Source organism: Phalacrocorax carbo, chromosome 2 (genome assembly GCF_963921805.1).
Source record: "Phalacrocorax carbo chromosome 2, bPhaCar2.1, whole genome shotgun sequence".
In the NCBI taxonomy this organism is placed as follows: Eukaryota; Metazoa; Chordata; class Aves; order Suliformes; family Phalacrocoracidae; genus Phalacrocorax; species Phalacrocorax carbo.
This window is the reverse complement of record NC_087514.1, coordinates 37,017,818-37,031,717: the sequence shown is the minus strand read 5'-3', so window position 1 is coordinate 37,031,717 and position 13,900 is coordinate 37,017,818. Positions and strand designations below refer to the sequence as shown.

General features: G+C 40.1%; 1 protein-coding gene across 7 annotated transcripts in view; it reads right to left on the bottom strand.

The window, feature by feature from the left end:
- NCOA2 (nuclear receptor coactivator 2) overlaps window positions 1-13,900 on the bottom strand; it is a 196,579-nt gene that overhangs the window by 106,726 nt on the left and 75,953 nt on the right. Inside the window, exon 4 of one of the 7 annotated variants that reach the window (XM_064442571.1) lies at window positions 12,321-12,557. The exons of the other annotated variants lie outside the window; for them this stretch is intronic. The gene's annotated coding sequence lies outside the window, so the exon portion shown is untranslated. The remainder of the gene's footprint in view (window positions 1-12,320; window positions 12,558-13,900) is intronic. 7 annotated transcript variants of the gene reach the window in all.

Here is a 13,900-nt window from a genome sequence, read left to right as displayed (position 1 = left end):
TTTAAACCAACCAAAGATTTGTATTTTACAGGGGAAAAAAAATTATCACCCCTGTTATCGTCACTGACATATAACAATTGGTAGCAAAACACTATTTCACAAAAGGTCAACACTTCAAAGCTAGATTTAACTAACACCACCATTAGAATGTTTCCTTTACAGAAAACAAGCTTTTAAAAAGAAGAAAAAAAAAAAATCACAAACCACACACACACTCCTTATTCTGCATGTGCTAAAATGAGGTAAACCCAAAACCTGGCTACTGACAAACCAAAGTATCATTGCTTGGGGCGGGGGGGGAGAAAACCTGATTTTTGTCTATGCAATCAGAATCAAATGGAGTTAAAAGACATACAGCATGCATTAAGGTACGACAGATTTGCCAGATTTTTCCTGGGATTAATTAAAGGGGAGTAATTTTAAATCCCTCCCTTTCTCCCAAGCCCCTCCAAGCTGAATTTATTGTATTACAAAACAAATGCGAAGTAGGCAGGGAGGCACGTGCTATTTTTCCAATCAAGTCATCCACAGCAAAGCAATCTGGTTTAAAGAAAATAATTTTTTAAGAGTTCAAAATATAAAGTTATTCAGAAGACCAAATGAAATATAGTCCTCTGTGAAAATTAAGTCCTTCAGACAGTAAAATGAAATGTGCATATCATAGAATCATTTAGGTTGGAAAAGACCTTTAAGATCATCAAATCCAACCATTAATCTAGTACTGCCAAGTCCACCACTAAACCATGTCCCCCAGCACGACATCTACACATCTTTTAAATACCTACAGAGATGGTGCACCCACCACTTCCCTGGGCAGCCTGGTCCAATGCTTGACAATGCTTGTGGTGAAGAAATTTTTCCTAACACCCAATCTAAACCTCCCCTGGTGCAACTTAAGGCTGTTTCTTCTCATCCTGTCACTTGTTAATTGGGAGGAGAGACTGACTCCCACCTCACTACTACCTCCTTTCAGGTAGTTGTAGAAAGCAAGGAGGTCTCCCCTCAGCCCCCTTTTCTCCAGGCTAAACAACCCCCACTCCCCTCAGCTGTTCCTCATAAGACCTGTCCTCTAGACCCTTCACCACCTTTCTTGCCCTTCTCTGGACATGCTCCAGTACCTCTATGTCTTTCTTTTGGTGAGGGGCTCAAAACTGAACATGGTATTCGAGGTGTGACCTCACCAGTGCCAAGTACAGAGGGACAATCACTTCCCTACTCCTGCTGGCCACACTATTTCTGATGCAAGCCAGGATGCTGTTGGCCTTCTTGGCCACCCAGGCATGCTGTCAAACAACACCCCCAGGTCCTTTTCTGCCAGGCAGCTTTCCAGACACGCTTCCCCAAGCTTGTAGCATTACATGGGGTTGTTGTGACCCAAGTGCAGGACCCAGCACCTGGCCTTGTTAAACATCATACAATTGGCCTTGGCCCATCAATCCGGCCTGTCCAGATCCCTCTGTAGAGCCTTCCTACCCTCCAGCAGACCAACACTCCCACCCAACTTGGTGTTGTTTACAAACTTACTGAGGGTGCACTCGATCCCTTCGTTCAGAGCACTGAGAAAGATATTAAACAAGACTGGCCCCAATACTGAGCCCTGGGGAACATCACTTGTGACAGCTGCCAACTGGATTTAGCTCCACTCACCACAACTCTTTGGGCCAGGCCATCCAGACAGTTTTTCACCCAGCAAAGAGTATACTTGTCTAAGCCATGAGAAGCCAGTTTCTCCAGAATCCTGTAGGAAATAGTATGAAACACTTTACTAGAGACCAGGTAGACAACAGCCACAGCCTTTCCCTCATCCACTAAGCAATCTACTTTGTCACAGAAGGAGATCAGGTTAGTCCAGCAAGACCAGCCTTTCATAAACCCATGCTGTCTGGACTTGATCCCCTGGTTGTCCTGTACATGCCGTGTGATGGCACTCAAGATGATCTGCTCCACAACCTTCCCTGGCACTGAGGTCACGCTGACAGGCTTGTATTTCCCCAGATCCTCCTTCTGGCCCTTTCTTGTAGACGGGCGTCAACATTTGCTAACCTTCAGTCAACTGGGACCTCCCCGGTTAGCCAGGACTGCTGATAAAGGATTGAAAGTGGCTTGGTGAGGACTTCTGCCAGCTCCCTCAGTACTCTTGGGTGAAACCCATCTGGCCACATAGACTTGTGCATGTCTAGGTGGTGTAGCAGGTTGCTGACCGTTTCCCCTTGGATTATGAGGGCGCCATTCTGCTCCCCATCCTTGTCTTCCAGCTCAGGGGACTGGGCACCCAGAGAACAACTGGTGTTACTATTAAAGACTGAGGCAAAGAAGGCATTAAGTATCTCAGCCTTTTCCTCATCCTTTGTCACTGTTTCCCCTCACATCCAATAAAGGACAGAGATTCTCCTTAGCCCTCCTTGTGTTGCTGATGTATTTATAGAAACGTTTTTTGTTGTCTTTTATGGCAGTAGCCAGATTAAGTTCTAGCTGGGCTTTGGCCCTTCTAATTTTCTCCCTGCACAGACTCATCACATTCTTTTAGTCTTTGAGTTGCCTGCCCCTTCTTCCGAAGATAAGCTCTCCTTTTTTTCTTGAGTTCCAGCCAAAGCTCTCTGTTCAGCCAAGCAGTCTTCTTCCCCACCAGCTCATCTTTCAGCTCATCTTTCTTTTCTTCATGAAAAATGTCCAGCCTTCCTGGACTCCTTTGCCCTTCAGGACTGCCTCCCAAGGGACCCTGTCAACCAGGCTCCTAAACAGGCCAAAATCTGCCCTCTGAAAGTCCAAGGCAGCAGTTTTGCTGACCCCCCTCCTTCCTTTTCCAAGAATCAAAAACTCTATAATTTTGTGATCGCTATGCCCAAGATGGCCTCCAACTGTCACATCACCCACAAGTCCTTCTCTGTTCGCAAACAATAGGTCCAGTGGGGTGCCTTCCCTAGTTGGCTCACTCACCAGCTGTGTCATCAAAAAATTCCTGCGCAGGATTTACAAGAAGCCTTCGAAAGCCTTGATATTTACGCCCAACTGCAAAAATATTTTAATGTCATGAAGACATAAGTAAATCTTCTTGGTGGAGTTCAGTCTCCAATTCCCCTACAGCTGATGTGTAAACAGGAATATCAGCATCGAGGACCAGGATAAACACAAGCCCCCATGTGAAAGGAGCCTGACAATTACAATTACCACACACAACACACGTTTCACCACAGTACACCCCATACCTTCCCTGTATTTAAGCTTCTTACTTTTTTTCGCTACTACTTTCACCACCTGTGCTTAAGCAGAAATTATTATAAGCTTATTAGCTGTAAGTAGTGACGTCTACAAACATGGGAAAGGCTGGTGCTTGAAGCCAATCAGCCTTCACTAATCCACACCTACCAGCGCTCCCTCTGTGCCTTGAGATTGACTGTCAGGAGGTCAAAACCATCCCCTGAGCCAACAGGGGGCACGAAAATCATGCTCCCATCTCCCTCTCTTCTGCTATCAAACTATTAATTCCTACATCTATGGAAAATGCATATGTCAAGTTACTTTTTTCCCCCCCTTCATTTTCAAGGTATTTGTTATGTCATGTATGTTGTGCAAAGTCAGTGATCTCCACAGCTTACACGGCAAGTTGTTTTAAGTGAAAATCTCTCTCAGAAGATCACACACCTCAGGAGTGGGGATCTTCTTGAGGTCTTAACTCATTTCCAAATGAGCAGAGCCAAATTCAACACTTTCTTGTAATAAATATTTCACCTTAATTTCTGTGCTTTATTAAAGAAAAAAAAAAGAGAAGTCTAAATTTGCACCTTGACTACTATTCCAGTAACAAAATAAATGTATCAGGAAAAAACAGTTCTTTTAGCTAGATCTATATGGGCAAATTACTGCTTTTATTCTCCAGTTACACAGCCAGCACTTAGCTTGGTGAGTAGTACGCAAATAACTGTGTGTTACACTATATACTTTAACTACAATCTATGTATTAATTTATCTGTAATTATTATAGAATGGTTTAATGACAGGTTAAAAACAACTCGATATCCAGAATATTCCTGTGACAATAATTCACCTGTAGTAAGCTACATATTACTGGTATGGCAATGATGGTGCCGTTTTGCCACAGTAATTTCAAATCTGAGTTAGACCAGATAAGCATGGACACAGGTGAGTAATGCTTTGATATGGGACGACATGGAAAGATTCCACCAGATTTGGAAAGTTGTCTTCTTGGAGCAGAAAAAGCCTGTCATGCTTTACTTGTATCTGTATGTGAGATGCAGTCTAAGAAATGATAGCTTTTGTCAGTTACTCTTTCAGAACACATACAAAGGAAAACTGAATTAGATATTTAGATAACACTGAAAGGAAACTAAGCTTACACGTATTGCACACAGGCGTTTCACCTACTTACCAAAGAGTAGATAAGAACTTTTTGTGCAACTCATAATGGAAACCTTCATACTTAGCTCTGAGTGATACTAGAAGAGTCATTTTAACTATTTTATTTCCAGCAACAACTAGGAAATATGAGCGTCTCTGTTATACTGTGGCAAGAAATAATGATCAGAATTTAAAAGAAGTAAATGCAGGCACTATAAAGAATGTGTCACTGGCAGTATATACTAATACTATATATAGTATGTAGTGTGTTATACATTTGATATATCCCTCAGTTTGGTTGGTGTGTTAACATGTTTTACATTTTATAAAAACATACAGCATATTTATTAAGTAGAAGTAACTGTTGGAGAAATTTCAGTTACTGCAATACAAAACTAGTTAGTCTATTATTTACAAAATATCTGTGAAAAGTACAAGTCCTTCAATTAGATTTCTATTTTAATCAGTGAAACTATAGGAATAATCCCATTATATTTTAATAACATTTCAATAATAACATTTCAGTAATAACATTTCAATACCTTTTTCTACTTCAAAAAGAACATAAAAGAACAAACTAGATAAAATCGCTTCCCTTCTCAAGTATGAAACCTATCTCTAATTCATTTTCCTTTCTACTCCATATATTAAGAACATTTTTTCTCTACCAAATTGCTTTTGGTTTTTGCATCTCCCGAGTACAACAAATCCAGCATATCTCTGTGAAGTTGGTACTTATGTGCCAGAAAGCTGGCAACAATTGCCCCTGTTTTCAGGAGGAATAGCTGCCATGCAAACAGCCCTAATTCATACAGGTCATTAACACAACAGAGGCAACCACCTCATGTTGAAGAATTACGCTACTGCCTTTAGATCAAGATTACTCAATTATGTTTTAACAAGGTCGGTAACTCTGCCAACCCACTATCACTGGCAGAGACCAGCTGCAACCCCCACAGCCCAGCCTTGGCAAGGAGCACAGGGCAACGCCGTGGTTCATAAGCCTCCTCTGAAAAGCTGGGGCTTCAACAGGTCCAGGCAAATTTCAAATGCAGCTCAGACCTGGATATCTGAAGGCTGCTCATCAGTAAAAGCGAGGAATGCATGGGTGGTGTTTTTAATTGAGTTAAAGTTTGTTTTGGTGGTGGGTTTTTTTTGTGGTGTGAGGGGTGTTAGAAAACTCAAGAAGGAATTAGTCTATGACAGTGCATGCTGCTTGGCATTTGAGAAGAGTAGTTGTCATTTCACTGTATTTTAGTAACCAGAAAAGTTTCAAAATCTTGTGCAACTGGATCAGACTCACACGGTAGCAGTCACTGAGCCGTTTAAGTGCCTTAAAGCTTCCATCAGCAGCTATTTGCTGCAGGTACAGGCATGGCTAAAATGAATACAATTTGTCTCCAAAAAGAAATGGAATTAAACCCAGCAGTCTATGTACAGTGCAAGCTTCAGCATGATTTCAGAAGAAAAAAAACCCAACCAACCACTCTTTATCAGTATTTGAAAATTCTCCCTTCCTCCAAAAAGCATTTTTCAGTATCTTATTTAGCTTATTACCATATGCTTGCAATTTCTACTCTCCGTAGAAGTCATTCTGGAAAACCAAAGGCAAATTTTTGTGAACCACAGATCTAATAAAATAACCCCCTCCATGAAATGGTCTAAAAGCTTGGATTGCTTCTGCTCCACCTCCCCACATCTGGCACACGCATCAGATTACAGGCCAGAAGGCAAAGTGAAGAGACAGAAAGGGAGATAGTGGCTGGATCACAACTAGAAGGAAGCACACCTTCTACGATTCAGACTTCTTTGCCGGAATGCCGATACGTCAAAGCATGATAAATAAAACATGGGAGAACTCCACACACTTGCACACACAGACACACAAATGTCCCCCCGCTTCAATCAGTTCCCTGAATGGCAGTGAATTACATGAAATATGCTTGGATGACTTCAGAACTATCACTCTGAGCCAAAAGTGCAACTGGGCTTCTGATTTTGTTAACCAACCAGTTCACAGGAAAATGGCTATCATTCATCTCTAATTCACAAAACACTTTCACTTTTTCTGATTTGTGAAGTATTTCATAGGTACGAACAAAACCGAAAGCCACTGAATTGCCTGAATGCCACAATATTGTCAAATAAACACAGTTAATCAGTTTGTCTTTTTGCTGTTCAAGTTTTACAAACTTCAAACTCAACCAGGAAGATCTACACAAGTATGTGATGAGCTGGCTTGGGAGCACTGCTTCCCAGACTTCTCTCTGAAGCCACATTCTCCTGTCCCTTCAACTTCACATCAGCAGCACAACGGCATAAAACTTTCACCGAGTCTTTCAAGCTTAGCAATAAATCCACTGCAGTCTGAATTATCAAAATTATTCAGACCGTTCAAATGATTTTTTTGTTCCAAATGGACTTGGCATGCTGGTCAGGAACTCGTCGAGTCAAACAGGCAACAAAAGTGGAATTCTTCTTGCTAAGCTAATTGATGGTCCTACAAAAACGAAACATGCAACTGCATATTCAAAACTTTCAAAGACGCACTGTATTACAGTTACGGAGCGCCTTCCCCTCTGTGCCTGGTGTAATATGATCGTAATTGCTGTGAAAGGGCAAGAGACCAACTATATGTTAAATCCTGCCATCTGTAGGTGCTTTACACAGTTCCATTTGCTGCTGCTGGGTCAAAAGTTTACCCTATTTTCGCTTGTTCATAACCAATCACACAAGTCTCTGCTCTGTGTAATCTTTGACCCACTCTCAAAGCAATTTTTGTATTATACAGTCATATGACTACACTGAAAAAACCCACACGTTTTATTAAGAATACACTTCTGTTGGTTAGCTTAATAATTATTATTATTATTTCCATATTCAGTAAGCATACTGTACCAACCTTGTTCTTCCCAGTTAACTCTCTTGGATCACAACCATAGTGCCATGAATTCTCCCCACAAAACACTCCAGAATTTCTGCCTAGTTGCAGTCCAGAACCACATGCAAAACAGGACTGGAAAGCATTCACAGTACCTGTCATTTTAAAAGTGGGGGGAAGCAACTGCTCAGTTTGCCCTAATAGGGAGAAAAGATGCTCTGTAAACATTTAAATTAATATTCACAGTGAAAACAAAAGTAATCGCTGAAAATTAGGATTGTCATAAGAATATCCCTACGTATCTACCTTAAAATTAAATATGCAAAAAATATATTGCATGGAAACATTTATGCTACTGATATTATTATTAAAATATCTAAGGAACAAGTAGTCCCATGAACAACAGAATTAATTAAGCCTCATCTCCCACAGATCTACACCTCCTGGTTGGTTGACTTTGGTGTTTAGAAAGGTGAAGCTTTGAATGAAGCTTTTCCCACAGTTGTGACATTTGTTTAAAGTGTCTCTTTTCCCATCACTAGGATTCCCAGGCAACTAATAAGATTATTTCATGCTGTAACCTTTTCCTCTGTCAGGGCACCTTTAGGTGCTTCCACCTATGCTCAGCTACTTACTTTCACAAAACTCGTGGGATCTGAATTTTGAGACCTCCACTGTGCCAAAAAATGTAATTGACATCACCAGCAGGTTCAAAAGCTACCGAGGGGAGATGTGTGTGCATGTACACAAGTGCATCGTGTAACCTCATGAGCCTTGTTTCCATAGGAAATGAGGCTAAAAATAAAGCAGACTATTCAACCTTATTATAATTTCACAGAAAGCTAATTTAGGTGGGCCAAACTAAACAGCTGGCTATACTAACAGAGATCACCTGAATGTAGTATCACAATATTTAAATCCCATCTTGTAGATTTTGCTAGACAGTTTTCAAAGGAAAATAGACACACAGGACACATTTATCTTCCAATAGGAGACACAGATGAAGAGATACTTTTCCATAGACATGTATTGTACTGTAATCTATGAATTGTGATAGATTTGTGATCCTTTCATTTTTTTTTTAATCTAGCATTTATGCAAGCGTGTTCTGTCTCCAAGGATATAAACACAAGTCAGCACTCAAATGAATAGTTGCAGTGCTCCATTTCACGTTTGACTCTTAGATGCTAAACCCTTCATAAATGTAACAGAGGACAAAAGCAAGCCCGTGCCACTAAGATCAGTTAAGTAATATATACCAGAGAATAATCAAATAACAGCAATAAACTATTTCTAAGCAGGTCATAAACTATGTTCACATACGAAATTCAAATACTTGGGAAATCCCAATCATTTACTAAAAGAAAGAGTAAAAACTACCGAAAATAAATAAATCAAAATATAGATTCTAAGGTCAACAGTCCATTATCTCACCTCTTGTACAACAAAGGCCATAGGATTTTACTTAACAGCTCCTAAAGCAAGCATCTGCCAGCAATGTTTATTGGATTTATGTGTTGTTACCAGAAACCTACCCAGTTCAGACCTGACTATGTCTGGACATGCATATATTGTGAAAAGCAGAAAAAACAAAATATGCGCTTCTAAACTGGCACCTGTGCTTGGAGATACTTCCACGTCTCTGTTCCGCAAATACGGTTAGAAAAATAACATTCCAGTCTCAAAGGGCCATCGTTCATGTCTAAAAGTTTTAACAAACTTCCAGACAAGGTAGAACTTTTTGATCTATATGCCTACTTAACACGAATCATTCTCCACGTGCCCATAAAGATGCTGAATTTTTTCTTATTTTTCTGTCCTTTATTAACAACAGTGACAGAAAATTAATTTGAAATCTTGCAGAAACAAACAGAATTTTGAAGTGTCACAACTTCATTGAACCCTGTAATTTTCTTTGCTGAAGGGCAATATAAGAACTCTATCTGAAATGGAAACCATACTTGAAAGCACAAACAACAAACAAAAGTTGGGGGAAACCCTGAGACCACCTTTTAATTATTAAGGTAAGAACCGGAACCTTACAGTAAAAACATACCGAAATAATCTAAATGAGAATACTGCTAGGTAGGAGTCCCACCCTAATAAAAATAGACAGGAACTGAACCCAAGCTGTTACACACTCTTCAATGAGGCACATCTCCTTAGACTGCTATCCATCAAGTCATATACCACTTCCATACACTGATCAGTCTCAGTCAAGGCCTGATATTTAGAAAAGAGAAAAAGCTTCTGGTAATGTTGTATTTCTCCTAAACAAAAAAAACCCCAAAAGTAAAATAGAAATAAACATTTTAAAGCAACGAAACAGATTTCTCCAACTGGAAAACATGTTGACACATGTCATTTTATCTTTAACTATAAAACAGCAAATTATAAAATTATTAATACTAACAATCAAATACCAGACTATATGAAATTAAATACAACATCGATGTCTATTTTATATGTTATATACATAAATATAAAAAATAAAATGTGTGCACATATACACACAGAATTCAGACATCTGCTAACAGGAGTGGTGTCACCTATGATCCAGGCCAGGAACGAGCGAATAGCCTTTCAGCCAGGGAAAAGCAAGATGGATGATGTTTGGTGGAAACCCACTCCACTCAGCTTATCGGCAGCAGAATGGGCAAAGAATAGTGGAAAAAGCCTGGTATAAAAGAAGAAACAAAGAAAACAAGGCAACAGAACTGACTCTTAAGGACACAAACATGAAGGCTGAAGGTACCCAGAGGTGTCTGCATGTCTGAACACAGGGAAATTTTTCACCTTGGCAGAAAAGTTTGATCAACAGCAGAGCTCAAACAACTGCAAGAGGCAACAAGACCGAAGGAGTGAAGCTGAGAACTCAGGAAACCTCACTCAAGCCCCAGCGTGATCCTGTCGCATGGAAATTCTATAAAGGCATTTGCTATTTTGTCTGAGTTTGTCCATCTCTTCTCATTTTTCTACAATGCAAAAATTTATTTTAGAAAGTTTGCAACTGAGCATGAATTTATACTATTCTTTATCTTGGCGGAAGCAATTTGGAGAGTTCAATGCTGATCTTAGCAATCTTGATCTTAGCTGCCTTGTGTGGGCCCCATTCCTGATAAGGAGAAACAAACTGTCCCCAACAAACAGGTCCTTCATGCCAGAGCCAGAAACCTTACAGGAGTCTGATGAGGCTCAGGGGAATTTACAAGTACCTGGATTTCATGTAGGTCCACAGAGCAATGACACAAGGGAACTGCAATGCAGGAGAATTGCATTCATTCAGTTTTACTTAAGAACAACAATTCTGCCATGTATACTGGAGGCCAGGCTAATTGCAACGACCCTTTACAACAATGCACGTATTTCTCTATTTGACTGTATTTTAATTAAGTAATCCAGGTTATTTGTATAAATGGGCATACACAAAAGTAACTTAAAGGGGTTTTTCTGCCATCAGGTGAAAGAGGGAAATATAATAAGTAGTGATCTTAAAGCTAGCGCCCTCTTTGTACATTTTTTCTATTATTTCATTTTCACCTGAACCATCTTCATTATTGCAAGAGTTTAATGGTTTCCTAAGTGATAAAATTCTTAAAACAGTGAATCTGAAAAAAATGCAAAAGTTAAAAAAGATAAATCATATAAATATCTAAATTTTCATTTAGTATTTAACCTTATGATGATCAAAATACACAACCAAGTGTGGAGATAATTGTTAAAGGCATTTCTTTCGGATGAACCTGCATAGATTAAAAAGGTGTTCAGTGCTCTCATGTAGTGGGTATGTGTATTATCTCAGGATAATAAAAACTTTATAGACTATCAGTGCATGCCAATGAAGAGTACACATACTATTTTATTATATATATACACACATATACACAGAGCTTTCCAGCTTCCCATGCTCTTTTCAGGTTTAATACTTACGGTCTCAAAATAACTTCTAAATTATCCTAAAAGGCAATATAAAACTATAGTATCAAAATCCTCTCAAAAATTAGTATTTGACTTCTCAAATAACAATTAGAAGTTTGAATCGGAATTACTTCATATGCAAATAAGATGCTTTTTATATTACATGGTAGCCTGTAATTGATAAGGACATTTTTAAGGAACTATTTTAAAGGATGTGGTTTATATTAAAAGAGGTCACTTATTACAAGGGGTTTGCAATTATATTTTGATGGTTGGATGCAAATCCTCCCACCAGCTAATTCTCACAGTCCTCACTTCCTAGTCCTCAGGGTAGTCACCAACCTGACCAGCCTGCGCATGTCACAAGTAGCTATCCTAGAAATTTTGTCAAGATGTCATCATGGAAATAAGACCGCGAGAGAAGGCAGGCTTTTCTACCTGGCCCCTTCCACTCCACCTTCTTCCACTCCCCTGGAGGCAGCCCTCTAAAATGGACTGCGGCAAGCCTCCAACTGCACAGTTGCTGGGCAACATTTGCTGCTGCAAAGCTGCTCTCTATCTCCTCTGGTAAAAAGCAGAGCAGATGGAAATTTCCTGTAGGCTGGTCTTGGCCCACAGACCACTGTTTGGGCCATACTCCTCTACGAATAAGAGCAATCTATTCATTGCATCGAACTGACTGGCCCTACTGTCCTCTTTCACAACACAACTCCATCCAGTCCCTTAACTCAGTGATAAAACACAGTGCAATGTGAGCACATTTCATCGCCTGTGCTTGGGCCAGGAACTAAGCCATGAAGGAAAATATGGCCATGTCACGCTAAGCAAAGAAACACATGAGTAACTCTGGCAAGCATCTAAGATAAGGTTCTTCTGAATGACTGCTGGTAATGTTATATTGATGTTATAACAAATTATTACCTACACACACACACAGAGTAAGCAGAAGCAGCAGCAAAAGCTGTGCGAACATCATCTTCAGAGTGGCAGCTGTATGGTCTCTTAAAACATTGGAAGGCAAGAATAGGAAGGAATCCTTTACACAATTAAAAATGTTATAAACCTTGCTGTGTCCTGAAAGTTTTCATATTTTATTTAGAATGTAAGAAACACCTCAGTGTATCTAACAACCATAGTTTTTCACAGGACACAAATGAGTTCTTACCTTCATTGGTCTTCCCTTGACTCCCCTGCTAAATCACAGCTAAAAACACTAGGGAGTTCAAAGCAGAACTCTTGTCCTGATTTCTTTTCCCTTCGCTGTCAGATACATCTTGGTTTTCACATGGAGGCTGTTAAGACTGCTTTTGCTTTGAAAACATCACTCAGAGTCAAGGTTCTGGTCATCGATGTAGCTCTTCTCATTGTTCCAGAGACAACAAAAAGGGCTAGCCAGCTTTTCCTGAAGAAGGGAAAACCTTGGGTAACACAGGATGAAACAATCCTTTTAAGGACTATTAGCTTTCTTGCATAAAGTCAAAAGATGGTCACTATGAATGTATGATACTTCATAAGGTCTTGAGTAAGTAGTCTCCGCTATTTATCTGACAGTTGAAGAGGAAAGTTAGGAAAGGGAAGGGAAATGTTTTGTATTATGTGTAGGACAGCATAATGTTTGTCGAGCTCTGCCTAGAGGTTTCTTACGGGGCTTTGCAAAAAAAAAAAGCTACCTCTCACATGAATCTGTCACACAAAAAAAAGAAAAAAAGGTCCACTGTTGATTCCTGTATGCAGTAAGAGCTGCAACTTCAGTAACCAAGCAGAGTTTCCCTGGAGAAACTCTCCTTGGAGAGCTCCCTTTCCCTGGAAAGGCACCTCACTGGCTCTCCCCAGCAAGCAGAGTACGTGGGGAATAGTCAGTAGGTATTTGCTGCTCAAGTGCCTGATATCAGCAGAGACAGAGAAGTGATGACAGGCCTTTTCTGGATGAAAAGTTAGGGCTCTCCTCAAAGGCCCCAAGCAGCCTAAAACATATTTGAACCAACGCAAGAGGGTACGGGAGCAGAAAAGAAACTCTTTCTTATCCTTTTGTACTCATGCTTTTCTGCCATACCGAGTGCATGAGCAGAGTCAAAGGCAGGATGGATGAATTAACTCAGAAAAAAGCTGTCCAAAAAAGCTGAGCAATCAGTCTTCAAAAAATTAATGATAAAAGACTTTGAATAAAGCCAATTTGTAATGGAATGTAAGAAGGGAAGTCCCTAAAGAGAAAAACTGTCTACCAGCTCTGCAGCAGGTTTTGCTGCCCCATGCAGTTTACCATGGCAAGAAGCCAACTTGGCAAGGCTTGCTCTTCTCCAAGGAGCCTGGCAGCACGCCAGCCACACTCACAGGTCTCATTTCTGCTGCCAAACTTGAGGGGCAATCGAAGATCCTGTTTTGTGAATCTGCAGACCTGGTTATGACCAAGAATATTTGTGTTTTAAAATGTTCTTAAGCAAGTCGAGTTCCCTCTGTTTATACAGCGACTGAACAGGCGAAACAGAATACTTAACCCAGCTAGAGAAAATGAGCCACAGATTGTTAATTATATGGCTATTTGCACTTTGCCTGGAAGAGGAAGTAAGCTGGTTATAACTACTTTGGGCTTTACTCCTGCAACTGCATTGAAACCACATTTATGACAGCTGAAACTATGCGATTTTATATAAATGTGGGTACTTCCTGTTTTTGAAGCAAGTCCTCGGCTGCTCACCCTTACCTCATGGTAATGTTGCTGGAACCAGAATGTATTAGAAGTGCTCA